This window comes from Labrus mixtus, chromosome 13 (genome assembly GCF_963584025.1).
Source record: "Labrus mixtus chromosome 13, fLabMix1.1, whole genome shotgun sequence".
In the NCBI taxonomy this organism is placed as follows: Eukaryota; Metazoa; Chordata; class Actinopteri; order Labriformes; family Labridae; genus Labrus; species Labrus mixtus.
In genome coordinates this window covers 1,547,259-1,568,129 of record NC_083624.1, presented here as the reverse complement: position 1 = coordinate 1,568,129, position 20,871 = coordinate 1,547,259, and the positions used below count along the sequence as shown (strand labels likewise).

Genomic DNA, 20,871 nt, shown 5'->3' with positions numbered 1-20,871 from the left:
CATCTCAAAGACTCAGCGAGAAAATGCATCATTAAAACATGCCCAGCTATACCATCCATCCAAATCCCCTGACTTTGTGGATGGAAGAAAAACTGAGCCTTTCTTTCATGCAGTCCTGAAGTGGTTACTTCTGTCTGGCGAACTGTATGTGGCATTGAAAGGAGAAAGAATCCATCTGCACCTGCTGATCACATACATATTCACTCCGGAAACTGGGCTCAAAGGGCCCCTGAGGATAAGAAGAGGAAGGACTTATTTTATTATTTTTAAGCCAAAGGCCAATTGTCTTCCAGCGGTAGCAAAAGTAAGGATAACACTGTTTTCACCTTTTGATCGGGCACCACCAAGGGAAGAGGTGAGCTTAGCAGAAAAGAGAAGTAGCAAAAGTAAGAATAACCCATACAAAGAAATAGAAGGTGGGTGATGAGGAGGGGGAAACAAGAGGGAAGAGAGGGGAAGGGTGCATTGCAGCACAACACAAATCCCGAGAAAAATGCACCTCGGGGGGGGGAGCAGGTTGAAGAAGTCTGAAGCTAAATGTGTTTTCTCGTCTATATGCAGCTGTATCAAAGCATATTCAAACTGAAAGGGGAATCATCTGTGTTATGGCCATCAGTAGTCTTTTTGAGCTGCAAAGCTCATATGCTTTTATACCCCTCCACTATGTAAATTACGAGTAGGAAATTGAGTGAAATGTTCCTATCAGCCTAATTTATTTTGTGCATAAAGCTAAAACAGCTTTCAGCCTGCAGAGTTGCAAAACAACCCAAAACTCCTAATGTGAGGCAGAAAGTCTCTCCACACTGACTCGCTTTGAGAATCAAAATCAACCCTGCTTGGGATGAACCAAATCTTAGGTGATTGGACCTTTTTACTATTGATGTCTTGGGACTTAACATCCCTGACAATCTACATGTTCCAAATGATGGGGACAAGCTAGCATTACACTAGGGTGGGCTATAGCTGAATATCTCGTTCAAAACCTGAGGCCATTAATATGCTGCTATATCACCATCAGTCGTCTGGTTGCAGGGGTTTGATTAGATTCTGCCTCAAGAGGATTCCTGTGGTCCATTACTGATGTTGGGTGATAAGGTCTGGCTCAAGGTTGTGTTCCAGTTCATCCTCAAGTTGTTGGATAGTTATAGGGTTCAGTGATCGGTGCAGGCCTGGGGGGGTGAAAGAGGACCAAAACTGCTACCACAGTGTTGGAAGCATGCCATTTTCTCTTTATTGAAACTAAAAGGCCTTGGCCTAACTGTAAATTGGCACCACACTACACTAATTAATTGTATTGGTATTTGTGATATGACAATATGATATGACAACCCCTTGCTCTTGACCATTTCTCTGACAGGTTCTTGGTCACTGTGTCTCAGATATACTGCCCTTTTACTGAAGCTCAAAGGAGTCTTCGATGCTGAAAGGTATAAAAACCATGACAAAAGTGTTGTTTTCATGGTTTGTCCAAGGCCCTTTGGTTCGAATAAAGCTGATATGACAACCCTGTAATACACTAGAAGATGTTGGTTTGAACTTATTTATTACATGGATTGAAATAGTAGAGAAGTTAACAGAGAAGTTGAACAAATAGGATGATAAAGTTACCATTGGTATCCAGTTGAATTTTTTTGAATCCAAGCTCACTACAGCTGCTGTGTCCTGCAAAAAACCAAGATAAAATACTTTGGGGACGGGCCTTTCTAGCCTTAAGGCGTGGTACATTTGATACTCATGAGATCAAAACTCTTTATGCTGTGGGAGTTAAGCGGGAAACTCAACAGAGATCCTCAACAATCAATGGTTACTGGCACAACTAAAACCTGCATTAAAACTTGACAACAAAATACAAAAAGTTCACCACCACATTGTCTCTGAAACCTAAACACAATCAATCCGAGGCTCATTTCATTTAGGAGTCAGCAGTGAGGTGGATGTGGAACGAGAGTGGACTGGTAGAATAGGGCTGCCACTGATATATCTTCCTGAGTCAGTCTTGGTCAGGTGGCGACAGAGGTCCAGGTCCACGTCGGGGTTTTTAATCAGTGGAAAATTCCACCTGGAGCAGAGGCTGAATAAGCCCCCAAAATTGAGAGAACGCTTCAGTGGAAAGCAGAAACTTTGTAAGAGAGACATCAAGCGAGGAATGAAAAGAGTGCCACAAGAGAGCCCTGAAATAAGAGATGTCAAGAATAAGAAAGTAGCTTCTGATGAGAGGGTTGATAGGCAGCAAATAGGAGAGAATAAAAGACAGAGATAAATGTTCAAAGTGCGACAAGAGGAGGTGCAGGAGACAGCAAGAATTAGACCATTTAACATACGACAGGCGTGGAATTGAGCTTCCAATCCATCTTTTAAAGTGCAGGAATAAAACCCTCATTCATCATTGTGATATGGGGATATAACGAAAGCAAAGAAAGTGGCAGGTTACAATGCCCTCGCCTTTTATCGAACTCGTCTCCCGGGATGACGGCAAAGAGTTCCTGACTTTCCGAAAAAACAGCCGGAAGATGGAGGGAGCGTTTGATTAAGTAATTTGGTGTTTACTGCCAGAGACTCATCCGTCATATGTGCCGTTTGCTTAACAACTCTTGAAATGGAGGCACTTAGCAATTACGATTGAATTGCAGAACAGAGACGTTTTCAAATTATATGTGACGCAGTAAAGGGGGCTATTAATTTGGGTTCAAAGGGAGCATAGCCTGGGAGGGGGGGGGATAAAAGGAAGCACTAAAGCATGTTACATTGTCTGGATGTGTATGTTCATTGTTATCAACTGAATCTGAAAGTCTGCTTCCAACTTACCCAGAAGAAACGTTCATGCCAACACAACACAGTTAGCTCACTTCAGACAACACCTTAAATAATCTTAAGGTGCCCTCTGCAGAAGCAGCACATACATCAACGCGAGGCAGTTCGCAAGTGATACATACATAATTCAGGTTGCATCAGCCAAGCGAAGAAAGCCTGTTTCCTCGCACAACTCTACAGTCCAATCAAAGTTGTGATTCAAAGGGAAGCAGATCAAAGCTCAGTGAGTTTCAGTCAGGCATGAATGAGCCCTCTCTCAATGTTACTTCCAAGCTTTACAACAACTTCATTCAGTTTCTGCTTCATTTCACTTCGTTGCATACATGAGGTGGGTTGAGAATAATTCTGGGTTTGTAAGAACACTTAAGTCAGATAAATATTACTTTCACATCCTAGGTGAAAAAGCACCGGTAGGGCTTTGTCTTGGCCGTTTAGCATCTCATTCAGATGCACAAATTATAATAATGCGTCTCGTACGAGGTGGGGTCTTTATTCCTTTATGGTTATCTAGTCCCCAGATATGTCAAACAAGAACAACTTGCAAAAGGTACCCTTTAGCGTCTTTTATGAGATTCCTCAGACTTTAATCTGACTGCAGCGTAAACCCAATATAATATGGTTTTAGAAACTCAGAACCAAACAGAACAGACGTTGGGGTTGATGGATGGGCCAAAAATCAGATCCTTCACCCAGCCACCAGGAATCGAGTCTCCTGTGAAACCTTTGTGTTAAACTTACTTAATGATGTTCCTTTTATTCAAATCAGTCTTTTGCCCAAACCCAATCTTGGAACCCATCTGCAATTATTGTCCATCATCCTCTGAGAGATGATATATGCCAATCATCAGACTACACCTGATGGGAGCCCGTATGTCATAAGCATGGATTAGGTTCTGTCTGCTCTTGGTTTCTATACGGACACTTTTATCCTGCACACATCCTGCTGATACGTGATTGGTCAATACACATACTTTAAACGGGAAAGAGAACACTTCCCATGCTGAAGATCCGGACCCCCGGCTGACGGCTTGTACATCATAATGTTGATTCTTTACATTGAGTTTCGCCTAAACCTTACCAGACAGTTCTACATTAACAAACTTTAGACTGAAAGAAAGAAGTAACTACCTCTGGCTTCCATGTAAGATGCAAAAGGAAACGTATACATCAGGATGAGACGCCAAAGTGCTGGTACTAAACATCAGGCTGAAACAACGTATGCTAAAATTTCTAAATGGTTAAGGCTTAAGATTGGTTGAAAGCCGTTGAAAGCCTGGTGTGTCTCATATAGATGCAGAAGAGAACTTTTGTGTGTCTGTATTGACGACTGTAACAAAGAGTTGGTATTTAACTCAGGAATAAGAACAGAAGAAATCGAAATTTAGTCTGATCAAGTTTGTTCAAATTTGTATTCAAATTGTGATGGAAAACAAGGCAATAACCTTTGCTACACGAGACTCAATACTTCAAACCAGTGAGTAGAACACTGAGAAACACAGAAATTGCTCTTGTAAAACAAGCATGTATAGCTCTAAGTTTAGTCTTCGATATTGACTTTGGATAATTGAGTTCATGAATATCTCATTGCCTAAACTGCATCCACTGGGAGGGAAATACATTTGCATGACCTCTAAATGAGGAATTTTGATAGAAACTATTGACTTAAGTGCCCTTGCATTAAGTAACTGAAGTAAATGAGGCACAAACAAGTGTGAATGCTGAAGGATGATGTGCTCTTAACCTTAATATATGTGCAGCACAATTAATGCTCTGCTGTGAAACATTTATGGGACCAACAGTAAGCCTGGAACAGGTTTTACTCACTCAGCAAGAGAGCCAATAAAAAAGCAACAATTTATGGAGAATGTGGTTGATTAAACATAAAAAACTCAAGCAAGTTATACTAAAGCATCACAGCCAAGGCATCCATTACAAAAGATGAGCGCCACAGTGCACCATCCACTCAGCGGTGCTTACAGATTTGTGTGATTGAGTGGTAGGCAATGCTTTTATCGTCCGCCAAAAAAAATCCACTGTAGCTCTTGTCAGTTCTGCATCTTCTTTTCTTTCCTCATAGCCTTGGGTTTACAGTGGGCTTTGAAATAAGCCACCTGTGTTGCGTGTTACTCTGGCACAGAAAAAAAGAGACAGAATGACAACACAGAGAACTGGCACTAGAGGAAGTGGAGGAGGACTTGAGGTGGCTCCAGTCTTTTAGTATTTGTCACATCCGTGTGCCAGCCAGCTGTCTGGGTGTCCCTGGAGGCCAGAGCCAGCGCATTAGATCACAGGGAGTGTCAGAAACGCACAAACACACACACATACTGGTATACAGTAGCACAGAGAACTCGTCCTGTCCTCCGTCCTCAGTATCGAATGGCTGTTGTCAGCAGATGCAGGGCAGCTAAGCTGGACCAGAGCCAGGTCATTTCATTTCAGAATATTTTTTATATAGCAGCGAGGTCATGCTGCTGCGTTTCAGAGCAAAGCAACCTCCACCATCACAAAGTCACTGTAATGATTTTTAATGCTGATCCACAGTGATTACAAATTAAGGAACCATTCTCTCTAAATGACTTCTTTCTACAACTGGAATAACAAGAACAAGTTACTTTCTATAACCCTTACTTTCATGGCGGCCTCTCAACTCAGAGTCAAATTTGTATCTTCATCACAGTAGTTTGTTAAGAAGATTTTACAACACTTCTGAGACTAAAAGAGATGAGATATGATGCTGTTCAAAGCCAATAATGGCAATAATCATCAATCAATCTTTATTTGTATAGCGCCCATTCATAACAGATCATTATCTACAAAGACCCAACTAATCCATCATGAGTACAGCAATAAGCAACATTTAGGAAAGTTACAGTTAGTTAGAGCAGTCATCTTGCTGAATTAATGCTAGCCGTTAAAGGAAGAATATGCGACTTTTTGATCCAGTAGATGTCGCCCTTGAGCACCAGCATGAAACCAGAAGAACTTGAGCTGCATTGTTGTGTTAGCATGCTAATGCTAGCGCTCTTTAGTTTGCTGGTAGCTTCACACTGCATGGAAATTTAAACGAATTGACCGTGATCTAAAAACGCTTTCGTAAAATTCAAATAAGCAGTATAATACAGTATGTTATTCTTGTTTTCTCTAGTCCCTCAATAAAACAACTTTTAAACGCAAGGGGATGAACCGGCCGGCCGTCCGTCCTGTCCATCTAAACACGCTGTAGACACGGCTCTGAAAACATCACAGACAGCGGGACTAAGGAGTCACACTCAATGTAGACAGTCTTGACTAACAAAGTTATTTTCAGAGGATATACTTGATTTCTGCTACAATTAAGTGTGAAAAATGGCATATTCTTCCTTTAAAGGTCCCATATGATGCTTTTTCTGGTTTTATATGCTCTTTAGTGTGTTTTCCAAGTGTCCTGTGCATGTTTAGGCACATCTATGTGCAAAAATTCAAAGTCCGCAGAAACTTGGCTTCTCCTACGTCCTCCTGTTAGCTGTAGCATTAGCCTCATGTGACGCTCGGTTCTAGCCCCCCCTCGATAAAAGTCAGTGCGGCGTCATCGTCAGTGTGAGATCACTGATCTAAGCCCATTGGCTTGTTGTGGCCCTGCAGCTCATGTTGAAATTTCCGAGACGCGTGCTGAGCAACTGACCAATAACGACAGAGCGGATCGGCAGACCAATCAGAGCAGACTTGGCCCACGTGGGGTCTAACAGTGTGGGCTCAACAGAGTGCAGCTGACGGACTCAGAGCGGAGAGGGAGCAAGGAGGAGCAGTACATGAAAACAGACACTTTTTTCGGACTTTATCTATTGTGAACGTACAAAAGTAGATACATAGATTAAATATATGAACCCCAAAAAGGGCAGAATATGGGCTCTTTAAATTGTATGAATCTGAACAGATTAAAGCAACACATATGTAGGAATTTGGTTTGGTGAGCTTTGGCCCCCACCAAAGGTCTGTGAGAGCAACTGTGCAGTCCTAAAACACACGCAGTTCTGTTAACACCTCCCCCTCATCGACAATGTGCATTGGTTAATAAACATGGGGTGGGGAAGCCGTCACGAGAAGCCAAAGAACCATGTTGACTGACAAGGTAAAGTAATATTAGAGGATTTTGTGCACACACAGAATGACTCAACAAGCATCTATAGACCCAAAGAGCAAAAAAAAACCAAACCAAATTGATGGTAACTTGTTTGAAATAATGTTATATACTTACACTACAGATACATATTAAAAATGGAGCTGAACTCTATTGTCTTTGAATCTGTCATAGAGATTTTGCATTTAGTCAGTAGTGTGAAAACACTGAAAATCCCATTGCACCACTGTCACCATACAAAGCTGCATAAGTTAATAAAACAAGCAAGTTTCTGTGTAAACAAAATGCTCAAGTGTAATAGCTGTTATATTGTGTTGTCAACACCTGCAGAGCAGAGACGGCACATGGAAATTACAAAACAACAAGTTAAAACTTCAATCTCCAGCAGATCTTGCAGCCGGGGTGCCATGATTCCAAATGCATTACTTGTTTTTACTGTTTGATGAAACTAATCCAAAGCACACACAACTCGTAAAAGAAGAAAGACTTGAACACACACCAGCTCCCTGCTTTCAGAAATCTCTCACTGAAATATGCAGCAACTGGAAAACACTCATTTACATCACCTGCAGGTCACCTTTTTCATATAAAACAACTGAAAGTACAGGAGAAGGAAATTCAGAGAGATGGTATGAAGAAGAGAGGGACAGAGCGAGGACACCTGCAGCTAAACACAGTCTAACCACCACACATTGTCTGTCCCCCACCAACAACCCTGTGTTTTATGTCTTGTTTATCCCTCTCTGCAGAATACAGGCGGCCCTCTGTCATTTGTGCCGCCTTAATGAATAGGAGCACGACTTCAGCAAAGTCAAAGACGCGTGGGCACGGCCGCCATCACCGCAGATTTATAAATCACCGGCTTGTCTGGGCGCCATGCCAACAGGGCGCGCTGTCGAAGAAGCAAGGGGCAAAGAGGGCTGCTGGGATGGGTTATTGTTGACGACGCAGGACAGTCAGAAGAGATTTTGAGAACAGAAGAAAGTTGGCTATAAGAGAAAAAAACGTCCTTTATCTCGATCGTCTGTTCTCATAACTCCAGTCGATATTTGATTATGGCCTGCTTTCTTGGGAAGATCATACGTATATATACTCTTAGTATATAATAATCAAACCAAATGTTAGTGCTTTTGAGTACAGTAATAGTACTTTCCAGCTCTATCTCCTTGAAATGTAATGCATACCAAACTAAATAGCAGCAGAGAAAAAGTTTTGAAAAATAGTTTCTTGGGATCGGACATCAAACCAAATTACATTTATTGACACATTAAAAAAATACTTGCAAAAAGTTGTACATGTCACTCACGATTTATTTAACTTGTGTAGTGCCAAACAGGAGATCTTGCAATACTATATTCACTTAAAGTACGCCATGGATTCAAATGTGTCTAATACAAAAACAGGCAGCAGTGATTTCAGATATAAGATCAAATCCAACCAACACCCCCATCTTTCCATTACCCGAACCAAAGTGGTAAGAACGAAGAAACTCTTTTCACACATACACTCCTCAACATTTACACCTAAATCTACTTTTTCATTCACCCTAAAACAGTTTATCTACTTAAAATTAAAATGAATTAGATACGCTTTCAGCAAAGTAGAAATGCTATGTAATAATTGTCCAAATTTGTGGCAATGGTTTGGGAAACCTCTTTCCTCTTTCCACATGACATTGCTCCTGTGCACAAAGCAAGGTCCATAAACATTTCTCAGGTTTGACTGATCTGCAGAGGGCTTTGACCGCGACGCCATCTAACACCTGGTGAGCCTGCTGATAACAAGTCCTTATCAGTCAACATCACTGTTAAACCTCACTAATGCTGTTGGGGCTTAAAAGGAGAAAATCCTCCAACTTTGTTTTTGTTTTCAAGTCTCAATCGGCAGCCGCAGTTTAATCTTAACTTCTTAAAGGGGAACAACAGTTGTATTTTAAATTACTTCTCACAAAGAAATGCACTTTAACAATACAATAAACACAAATATCTTCCTTAACAATTTAATCATGAAAGTTTTACTGAAGAAAGTAATTACAAACGACAAATTTGCTCATATAGAAAATTCTACTTTTTTTTTTATTTACATGCAAATAAATTACAGCCATCATTCTATATTATATATAACTCAAGAGAGCACACAGCACCCTAAGGGCCCTATGAGATGAGACATCTGCATGTAATAACAGCCTTTGAGTTTTTGCTGGCCCGCTGTCTGAGCCCCTGACCTTCAGTCTTTAGCCTCCAAAACCCTGAGTGTCCCTGTCTGCATGCTGCAAGTTGCTGAGCAGTGATGAGAGAGCTGTGAGAAGAGTATTTCACTCCTGTTGTCTTCTCGCTGCTCCCCGAGGGCGTCATAATTCACTGGAGCTGAAATGAGAGGCGAAACTAAGAGTGCTACAGAAAATGAGAGAGCAGCATGTGTCCAAATAACACACAAACAAAACTGCCTGTCTGACCCAGTGGTAATTGCGAGTGCTGTAACAATGACGTGATGCAAGTACTTTTCTATCCACCTTCATCATGGAGCCATACATCCAGCCAACCAGGTGTTTATGACGGGACTCAAGCACGGCACGGCTGGTAAATGAGCTAAATAAAGCCTGGTGGGTTAGGTGTAAATTGGATTCAGTGAACACGGGGAGGCAAAGAAGCAAGGTCAGTTCGTCCGACGTTAAATCAGTGAGCGACTACAAGGACACATTTGAATGACGATGTGCCCTCGCTCGGTTTCCGTCTTCTATTATCCATAAAACCATTTCAGATATCGATTTTTGACCTTGTAGAACTGTTTTTGATAACACTACAGCGGCACTCATCAGTTATTATGAAAGGATCACAAGTACTGACAAATCAATAAAGAACTATCCTCCACTCGGAAGCTGTGCGAAGTGTTTCAGCTTATTACAGCTCTTTGTTTTACTGGACATGCTGAGTTTTGTGGTCTTTGTGGTTTTACAAACCTCATTTACAGAACTGTTGGTTAACTATTTTCAGCAAACAAGCACTTAAAAAGCCACTGTTCACTCCTTGCAGAGCACTACAACAGCAAACAAAGTAAGCAACTAGCTAGCTTCAATAGACGAGCTGGCAGCTTCTAGCTAGCAGCAACTAGCAGCTAATGAACGAGTTCCCTGTTGCTTCAGCTTTCCACATAATATTCCCAAAATAAGGCTGTATAGTTCACGCTTAACCATACATAAAAATAAGTAAGTTTGATGTTTTTTTAAACCTACATTCATGACCGACTCCACCAGCCACAGCGGCCCCTCATGCAGCCCCCTTCATGTAAGTGATTGAAGATACAAACAGATAACTATTAAAATGTCTGCAGTGTGAAAACTCTGACCTAAATTAAAGATTTAGTGTGAACTTCCAGATAGCATGCACAACCCTTTACAGATATTGCTCTTAAAATAGTAAGATAAAACCAGTTTGAATATTTCCTTATTCAACAGGTGGCCAGAATCGAACACCAGTTTTGCTTTTAGTAGGCTCCCATGACTTCAATTAGCTATGCATGTTTTAAACGTGTAATGGATTTCCTCTTCTCTCAAAAGGTTAAGAAAAATGTTGCTTTAATTAAAACAAGACAGGTTCTTCTATGTACCATACTGGACAGTTTCCCATAGCACTGCCCTATGTGGTTGGTTAGAGCAGCATATCGGATCTGTCAAGAGAGAGAGAGGCAGCAGATTTGAGCGGAACACTGCTAATCAGTATGCCATTTGAGTCTGCTGTTTGTCAAATTAACTGCGCAACAATTGATGAGTCCCTTTTCATCTTTGAGAGCGTTTCATCTCGAAAGAACAAAGCTGATGTTCATTCAAGATTTTAGTCCCTTTATCTTTTTGTGCTCATTTTCAGCTGAGTCATTTGTCACTTTTCAAACGGAAAATACATCCGCACTTGTTGCTGTTGGAGTCAGTGGATATGTAGCGCTATGTATGAAACATCCCCTCTTCAACACGGCTGCAGATTAGTCCTCCCTGGTGCCTCGAGATAAATATCCAGTTTTTTTAATTTCAGACGTAATTTGAAACACTGGACAAAACTAATTCATAAATTAGTTAGGGATACTAAAACCCTGTGCTGAAGCCAAACAGGTTTTCTTTTTTACACATAAATATATTTGTCATTTTGGGAAACATTTTACCTTTAGGCCCACAGCTGGGACCTCGGCCATGGTTTTAAATAAAAGGGCTTGACTAAAGCCGCTACGCTGGTGGGTGATGAATGGGGCTGCTGGCCAAGACTAGCAAAAGCAATCTGCTGTGAGACGGGGGCAGACATTTACTCTGCCATCAAACATCCAGCCGCTGATTTAAACATCGCTGGAAAGTGCAGCACCTCCTTTCTGCTAAAAACTACCTCTGGTCCTTTAGCATCTCGGGGAAAACGTAATAGGAAAACAGGCCTACATATTTGTTCTACCGAATTCAGGTTCAGGGAGAGGAAAAAAATGTCAAGGTAATGTTACCTCCTGTAGGTGAATGAATACACAAAGGAATGTGTGTATGTGTAGTGTCCATTCATCATGTCTTTATGAATACTTGCACTCGCATCACATCTTCTGAGCTCCGTTACACTCCTATTGACATTAGATAGGAGGGCTTGAGGGTCAGATCACAGAAAGCAAAGAGTATTTGAAGGATGTGCACAGGGGGCACCAGGTGTATAGGTCACTGAAAGGGAGAAGAAGAGTCTTTTTTTTTTCCCTCTGAGGATAAGATACCTCTGCAGCACATGTTCCTCACAATCACACTGTGCACTAACAGCGCAACAGAAGCTCCTTTCAGCAGTGTTGTAGGGGAACGCCGAAGTAGAAGGGCAGGGGAGGGAAAGTGCGGTGAAGTGCGAAAAACCCAGGCAGAGGCCGAGATCCTCAAAAGGAGCTCTAATGGAGCTTGAAATCCAGGTGGGGTACATGAAAGGGGACCAGGGAGCGCGGCAAAGCTTTGAAGAAGTTTTGTTATACGATAGTGTGTCCAATAAGGAGCAAGAAGAATGTTTACAGAAGCAGATTATCAAAAAAAAAAAAAAAAAAGTTAAGGTGATGTGTATGATGCAGATACTGTTTCCGTCGTCCAAACCCGGCTGGCCAAGTATCCAGACGATGCGTTTCTTTTTTTTTTGGGGAGGGGATGATGGCAGCACGGTTCGCTGCTTATCTCTATCAAGCAGACGTTTGGCCTCTGGTCTTCCATCACTTCACTTCCTTGTTAACAAGCCGCACGGTAACCGAGCACCACGTGACTCTCAACAGTGGACTACCGGCCGCCCGATGAAGGACACCTCCTCTTCTTTGATGTTTTAAAGTAAGCCGTGAGAGGCAGACGGGGATGATGAGACAAATGATTTTCCATTCATCAACCGGATGGCGAGGATTGATTTTAGGAGCCACACAGGTGAATCTCATTTCCTCTTTGGCTTAATCCACCGTTTCAATTTACTCCAGCTCTATATCCACCTGGTTGAGAAAGTAATAGATTTTTGTATAATAAATAATTCAGACGATTATGATTAAGCAGCAGCCCCTTATTGTGCGAGCGAGTTTCTGCGTCGGTCTCGTGGCCGGCGTGTTTCTCGACACTCTGATGGTGATGACGGGGCCCTGAGAGTCGCCTGTCTCCGTTTCTGCCAGGACATTAATCACTGTCACACTCCGCTCTTATTCTGTCTGCCACAGACTGAAACAGACCCTCCAGCCCCCGCCGAGAACCACTTCTATCGCCATAGTAACCAAAGCCGACAGCGAACCAAACTCAGCAGTGCTGCAGTTGTAGTGGGCCACAAAAAAAAGTGTTTACGACTGAACATTTGAAGCTTGAGGGGCCGAACATTTAATGTATCATACTTTCTCTATTCATCAGACCTGTCACTGTTGACAGACAGAGTAACCTTTTGTTTTAGGCAGCCCCCAAAAGTGGACCAAATGTTGATCGATAGAAACAGTCCAAGGCGGCCAAGTTTGTATTGATCTTTTAGTCACAGAAAAAGAAGCCTCAAACTCCATTAAGGAGCTGCACCTTGTCCGTTGTAGTCCTTCTGGTCGAGTTTTCCTCCTTAATACAGTTGGCCTTGTGGGTAATAAGTATTATAGAAGGTTTGTAACAAGAAGATAACTCTGTGTGTTTGCAAGAAAAGGTACAAAGGTGTACCGTGAACACAGTCAATAAATCTCCTGTTTTAGGCAAAATGTCTCACCAGCCATTTTCCACTAGTTAGCTAGCTAACATGCTAGTTAACTAGCTACAAGCTAGGCTAAAGCCAAAAGAATCAGCCCATGAAAACCAGAGGTCCCACAACAATAATTGTTGAAGTGAAGCTGGGTAGAGTTGATTTTAAGCGGTTATTCCATAATTGTTAAGTCTCCAAGCTTGTTTCTCTCTCTTCTGTAACGAACATTGTTGTTGAAAGGCAGCTGGCTAAAGCTTGCACTTGCAATATAAATTTTAAAAGCTCATGATTGGTAATTCTCTGTAATGAAGCTCAGCCTTTTACCTAGCATCTTCTTTTTCAGCTCAAATTCATATTTTTTCCTGATGCAACATAATTATTAAGATTATTTCAAATACACTTTGCCATGGTTTATCTAACACTAATATGTGCCCCCAGCCCGTTTACAAACCCCCCAATTTATGAGAAAAGTCCATCCTCTCCGTTTTTTGGCTGCTCCACTTTTCAGAAAATGTGTGCTCAAACAGGCCGTTTGGAGATTTTCCCTTCATGACATCACAAAGGGCAGTAGCCCCTCCCCCTGGTGGGTGACACTCCCACAGCTAGGTGTTTGTTCTGCCCTCTGAGTCTGACTTTTCACCGTAAACAATAGGACATGGAGCGAGAAAGCCCGAGCCACATTCCCTTCCAGAGAGGGGGCGTGGTCAGACACAGCTCATTTACATTTAAAGGTACAGACACAGAAACAGCCTGTTCTGAGCAGGGCTTAAATAGAGGGGTTTATAGGCATGATCAAGTACAGGATTAGAGTGGATTTAGAACAAGAAACTTCATAGACATGTTTTGGGGAGCTCTGAGACGTATTGAAACTTGTTGAAAAGGAGTATTATATGTGACCTTTAAATTATATCATGAAGGGGAGCTGGTTTTGCTCAGTTTATAGAAAAGGCCCAAAAGAAGTACAAAGGTTATAGTCCTCGTCCTACTGGTCACAGGTAAGACTCCTTATCCTGTAGCTGTTTGGTGCCTGACATCCCCCAATCTCTACATGTCATCGCCCAAAGGATTCAGTCAGTTGTTGCGCTACTATGATTGGTATTCAATGGTTAATCCCCACACAAAACATTAAAATTATGACCTGAAACATGTTCTGAAGAGTCAACACTCATTAATGTTAATTTCATGGACACATGGTTGTGTTTGTTCTCCCTGTTCAGCAATCATTTTCTAATGAGCTCTTGATTAAAGCTACACTTGTAGCACCATCACACGCAACATGAATCACAAGATCAGTCGCTTTAGCAGAGAAAAATTCCAGTCTGTCTGTTGGCTTACAACAAAGAGATTTCTGGCAAGAGCTAAACAAAAGGTCAAAATATGGAGCTGAATAATTTTTCCTGAATGTCTGGTGGGTTAAGCTGAAGTAAAGCTAGGTGCTCATTGCTACCCAGGTCAAATAGGAGAAGCTATCAAAAGCAGACACTGAATATTAGTCTGCTCTCCTCGGCTGGAGATGTTTTGGTGTCTGAGATGTAAAACAGGCCTAAAGCTGCCACAGAAAAGAATATGTTGTCTGTGTTATTGCTTCCCTTCGTCACTCATTCCACACACGTACACTCTCTTGACAAAGAAATGTGACCAGACGCATTGAAAGGATATAGTTATAAGAAACAATCGCTGGTGATTATTTCTGGATTGAGATGAATGAAACACATATTGCCAATGCCTTATGACGTTGTCAAGTCGGAGTGATAGCCTGTTTTACCTTGACAGTACAGAATATATTGAATGCACCAAACATCAGGCAACAAAGGTTTTTTTTTTTTCTTTGCAGGCTTCATTGTGTAACCGAGGAGAAGTGTAATTATCCGACAAGCAGGCTATGTGTCTCCGGGTCAGGGCCAGTAATAATAACACATGCAGCACAAAGCAGCATATCGAGGCTCGGATTGGAATAAGGAAAGATGAACTTGTCACAGAGAAGAAAACAAGAACATAAAGAAGATTCAGGAATGATAAAGTAACTGTCAAAAAAAAGATAGAAAAACAGCCTGCAATGTGTTTGTGTGTCTGTGTGACAGTGCAGCTGTCACTGGACCTGCTCATGTTGTGTTCCTCAGCAGCTCAGAAACTATTTGTGATTTATCCGTCTGATCTGATGTTTACGCTGCGGTGACATGAAACTGGGACCGCGGCTGTCTGGTTGAATGAGATTGAGACAATTGGAAAAGACTTGAGGGGGAAATTTTCCATGAAATACTCAAAGAAAAAGGCCATAGTCAAGTCCTCCACACTAAATCATCTCTAACAGTTCTGACTGACAATCCCCAATTTTATTCTAATAGCAATATGAACATGCACCATGAACACATGAACGGACTACCTGTACGCGACGAGTAAGAAATACACAACTTTAAAGGTTTCTCAACAGCTGATGTCTTGCTCTGATCAAGTGGCCAAGACCCATACTTGGTTGTTGGCCACTTGAAACAAACAAATCAAGGGATATTGATAAGTGTGGAGCTGTTTGCTAATCCATACCTACAGTTTGCACATCTGCATGAATTTGTGTAAAGTCTTGCAAACTGTGGGCATGGTTTTATAAACCTTTCATAAATCCCAACCAAGATTAGTCACCAAAACCTTAACTTCCTTACTTTACTTTAATAATAGTTTGACATTAATTGTTTGAAATATATATGAATTAAATTAATTCACTAAACTATCAAGAAATGGACCAGAAATGAAATACCAGGCACCAATAGGGCTTCCTTAAAATACTGAAACATTAATCAATACTTAAGTGAATGTAGAAAATTCCCCAGACACACGTTGTTAGGTCTAGCCTCAATGCAAACTGTTTGATTCAGTGATGATTTTGTTTAGTGGAAATGTCTGTGGAACAGCCGAAGAGACGCTGGGACAAATCGATTACGAGTCCAGGAAACGTGGACTGGCTTTGACGGGAATGAGCTGAGCGAGCGTTCTCTCTCCACTCACCCTCTTCTCTCCAGTGGATTTAGCCAATGAAAGACAAATGCTCTCATCCTATTTAATGCTGGATATCATTAAGCTCATACTGCAAATCACAAGCCGACATGTGGTTGTCCAATTACACACGCTGCGGCTATGGAGAGTTGTGGTGTAACCGAGAAAAGCGGAGACCAGCTGCCTGCTATCGCTAGCTGCTGATTTCCTGACCATTACTGCAAATATAGACTGCGAGGCAGGCAGGCAGTCACACGGACACGAACACATGGACACACAAAATAAACAAGCAGAGACAGTCGCACATGCCAGACGGCTGAGCGGCAGACGTGCTTGTGCCGTGCTTTCTAATGAGACAGTTATACGACCCATCACAGGCAGTTAATCAAAGTCTGATGCTGGAAGCTAACCAATGCTAATAAAACTTTAAGTAAACATGTCAGGATTTTCTTTGGCTAATAGCCTCCAAACTCACTACGGCTACTGTTGAGATGACACACAGAATCGTGGCAGCTCCCTAAAATGCTAAATAATATCAAACACAATGGAATAAATGGTTAAAAACGTACTGTGAAATCAACTTTTCCTTGACAGTGTGTAAATACATAGCTCGATGAATACCACTGGGGTTTCCAATGTATCTTGTTTGGAGGGCTCACTACAAAACCTATTACTTCAGTGAGCACAGGCTCGAGAAAGTATTTTAGCTCTCACCCTGTGAATCCATTTGGAAGAGATAGAACCATTTTAGAGGGAATGGCAGGGGGAAAATGAGCCTTATTCCATTGCTGTAAGTAGTGCACAATTGGGCTTTGCAAAGTAAAATACCTGAAACTACAAGATCCTTGAGAGGAATGCTGATGAGTCAAAGCAAAGTAAGGGTCTGATTCAGATCCTTCAGAAAACTTTAACACTTAACACAGCAGCTTAATTGAGTACTATTACGAGAATTTCTTATTTCCTCAGTGTAAGGTAGATACACCAACAAAGAATATGTCGACACAAGTTCCACGTGTATTTCAAAATATGATCTTAACATGCGTGTTTTGTGCTATGAGACACCTTTCTCGTGTCATGGTTTAAGGGCTGCTGACAGTTTTAATCATTGCAACATTGAGGTTTGACTATATCTCAAGTTTTTTTTTTGTTTTTTTTTGCCCAAATACCTTTTTTTTTTCTTACTGGATGACAAAATGTATAAAAAAGAACCTGAAAAAGTGAAAGAAGAAACATGATGAACAAAGGCGCCTCAACACCGACCAATGGTATGAAAACAATTTGAATCATCACACCTTAACCTACGCTGTGGCCTTCACAACCAACAGAGCTCAACTTTCGTACACAACGGCTGACTTTACACGCTCTGCCACGGCATCTTCAAAACACAAAAAGAGGGACAATTTTTCAAATTAAGACAATGAGCATTATAGCTCCACTAGAGGCCTTTCTCTTCCTTGCAGTTTGAAAACCAGTTAATAAAGGATGTTTTAATCACCAGAACTAATACTTGCTCTAGCAAAGAGAGTCATGGCACATAACAGCAAAAGACTCAGGTGTAATGATGCATTAAGGGCCAGGGAAGTTTAACATAAAACGTCACAAAATTACATAATTCGAGAACTCTCCTGATCATATGGATATTATATTGACATCAAAAACCAGCTCAGCTCCGGTAAATAGTTGTCAAAATCGAGGTAGATCTCTAATGGGAAGCTAAATGAAAGTGCTTCTTAGAACTCTTTAAGACTCTTTGTGAGACCTCTATGATAAAAGACCTCTCTAGTGTCTTAAAAAGCAAAAACAGACAACCTGAGAGCCCCTTCAGCTCTCAGGGCCAGTGGTTCAGAGAGGTATTAAAGAAGGGGAGCGAGGGACAATGTTCCCACCGTCCCCACAAAGGGCTCAACACCCATCTTCCAACCCCGTCCTCCGGGTCACATCAAGCCTTGAATGAGCTCCCTTCCTAAAGCTTCTGGGGGTTTCAGCCATGCGTCCAGAGCCATCAATGGGAATAGTGTTCCTCCCCCCACAATGGCCAAATCAACTGTGGGAGCACTTTCTCCTCCTCTTGCGCCCCTTTTATTCTCGCCCTGCTCAGACCTGAACAGAGGAGGAACGGGAGAGAAAAGGCACATGCCTTCACGTCCGCTTCGCACGCATACAAAGACAAAAATCAAATTGCTCAGACATGCACGCATGCGCACACGCAGGTATGACCGCATACTTGCTCACAATGCTCACACCTCATCTAATACCAAGAGGGATAACAATGAGAGAGTGTGAAAAGGAGGAAAAGGCTGAATAGTTGATGCTGTGAGGGAAAAACCTTCAGTTTAAAAGCTGCACTTCAAATGACAAATAGACCAGGAATGCAGTGAAACTATATAAATATATTCTCAACTGATTTTCAAGAAGTCAGTAAAGTTCTTCAGATTATTATTGCAGTGCATAAGAAATGCCTTTGATAACACTTTAAATGTAGTATAGCAGGTAAGCACGCCAATCAATGCAACATTCCAATACCGAAATGTATTAGCTTCCCAAAAAATTGACTTGTTTCTTCTTCTTCAACAAACAGGATCCTACATAGTAGAGCACGACCGATATGGGATTTTTGGGAGTGATACCGATATTAGGAAGAGAAAAAAATCTGATATCCGCCGATATCTTTTTTTTAGATCTATGAAATCTGTAGAGATAGATGTACATTTACACGTTTATTGCGTTGATCCCTCAAATGCAGTTATAAAACACTTGTGGAAAAGATATACAATACAAAGAAGACAAGATGGTCACTCGACTGGAAAAGTAACATGGCATGTACGTGCATCAACGCTCGACACTCTGGAGAGTGATAATGCTTGTTGTGATCCATAACGGAAATTCTGCTGGTGACAGAGTACTGCTAGTGTAATACACTGAAACTAAAATGAAATGCTATTTGACTGGTGAATAAAACTAGTAATATAAGCGAATGTCTGCGATAAAATAAGGGGATATGGATGGTCACTGGATAAGCTAATATCCGCCTATTAATCAGTTGGGCTACAACATAGCAATGAAAAATATTATGGCTCTAATCAGCTACTCATGGAAATTGTTGTTTCAGATATATTATCAAAGAAAGCAAACTAAACTAGTAAGTTGTGAACTTAGTGGGTAACGCTCGTCTAAGCTAGCGAGTGAAATGTCAGAGATGTGTGTTTTTCCAGGACAAAGGTAGCCTACCTTTTTAATGTGCAGGTAGAAGTATAACATATGTAGAACTGTAGAAGTATAACATAAAGAACTTTCCCGTAAAAAAGGGCAGATTCCGCCCTTCAGGACATGGAAAGCTGCCGCTAATGTTAGCTTAACCTGTTGTTAGCTTGTTTTTTGGTTCCGAAGCTTTTAGTAAGCTAACCCAGGCCAAAAAAAGACATGAATAATGGCAAAAGCAAGGGTAAGGAATTCATTCCATAAAAATAGACAAACATTGTATATTTTATACAGAAATAATTTGAAAGGGGTGCTAGATAACATCAAATACCCTAATCTAGGTATCTGACTCAGTATCAGATGGAAGAAAATTGCATCGGCGCATCTCAAGCAGTTAGCTAGTCCAAGCTTCATAATTGCCCGTTTTTATTAGATGAATTGTTTTTCTTTAAGCTTTGTGTCCGTAAATTGAAGAACAAATTGTCCATTAAAAGTCCTCGGAGAGTTATGACGTCCAGTTTGCATTCACTCAAAACAAAGGAAAGCAATAAACCCCCACATTAGCAGCTGGAAACAACAAGTGTTTGAAAATAGAGCACATGCTACATGCTCTGAATAATAAATTATTGTATTTGTTGAGCAAGATTAAACACCATAGAAGAATAATGTATTTTCTGGAACAGTTTTCTCTCCAGCTTGTTATTCCTGCTTGACAGCCTGCTTGTCCTTTTCATCCCTATTCACCGTGTTTATAAAGGTGTGGTAACAACAGCACAGGGAAGGGGCGGGCAAACAATGATGATAACGTTCCAGAGACAAATTAAGACTGTTTGGGTGGCACTGAGCATTAATTAGCAGGATTGCAGACAGAGCGCCGACAACAGAGACACTGCAGCGGTATTGGATTTCACACGTGAGGATTGGTTGTGTGTCGAGGCAGAGGGAGGCCAGGTTACAGTCAGACACAACGACACTGTGCATGAAGGCCACGCCAAGTGCACTCTGCATCCAGAAAAAATGAGATCCTCGGGAGGGCTGAGGGGACCCAGACAGACATCGTGGAATTATTCATTTCCACCCACCAGCTCAGACTGCAACGCGCAGACCGCCGGCCTCCCTCCGCTGACTCCAGCTCAAGCTGTCTGGTTATCACAAGCGCATTCTCCCTCTAACACACCCTGTCAGAAAACAAAAGAGTGAGCCCAAGTCTGAGGCTGACTCTCGTTAGGGTGCTCTGTGGCAGAAAAGCAAAGTGTCGTCAAGCCTGTTGCTGATTCCATCTGTTAGCTAGACTTGAGTATTGGTTGATAATGATTTAAATTGAGTGCCTCAGTTGTAATAACCCCGCTTGTATGTGATGAACAAACACAGAAGTGTCCATACATTTTCAGTGTGATGGAGTAGAACATGGTATTTTACATTTTCCCAAATAAAAAAATGAAAAGCTTTGAGGGCTAAGCTGTGAAACCCCATGACCGAGATCAAATGCAATCAACTGATTTCAGGTCAACTTGTTCATCCAGCAGATGGCTGCTTTTTTTGGACTGCCCTTGTTTCTTAATCAAATAGTGTAAAGCCCAA

The 20,871-nt window shown here is 41.5% G+C and overlaps 1 protein-coding gene across 7 annotated transcripts in view; it reads right to left on the bottom strand.

The window, feature by feature from the left end:
* The window catches only part of sema5ba (sema domain, seven thrombospondin repeats (type 1 and type 1-like), transmembrane domain (TM) and short cytoplasmic domain, (semaphorin) 5Ba), a 184,093-nt gene that overhangs the window by 158,468 nt on the left and 4,754 nt on the right, over positions 1-20,871 (bottom strand). The window lies entirely within an intron of this gene.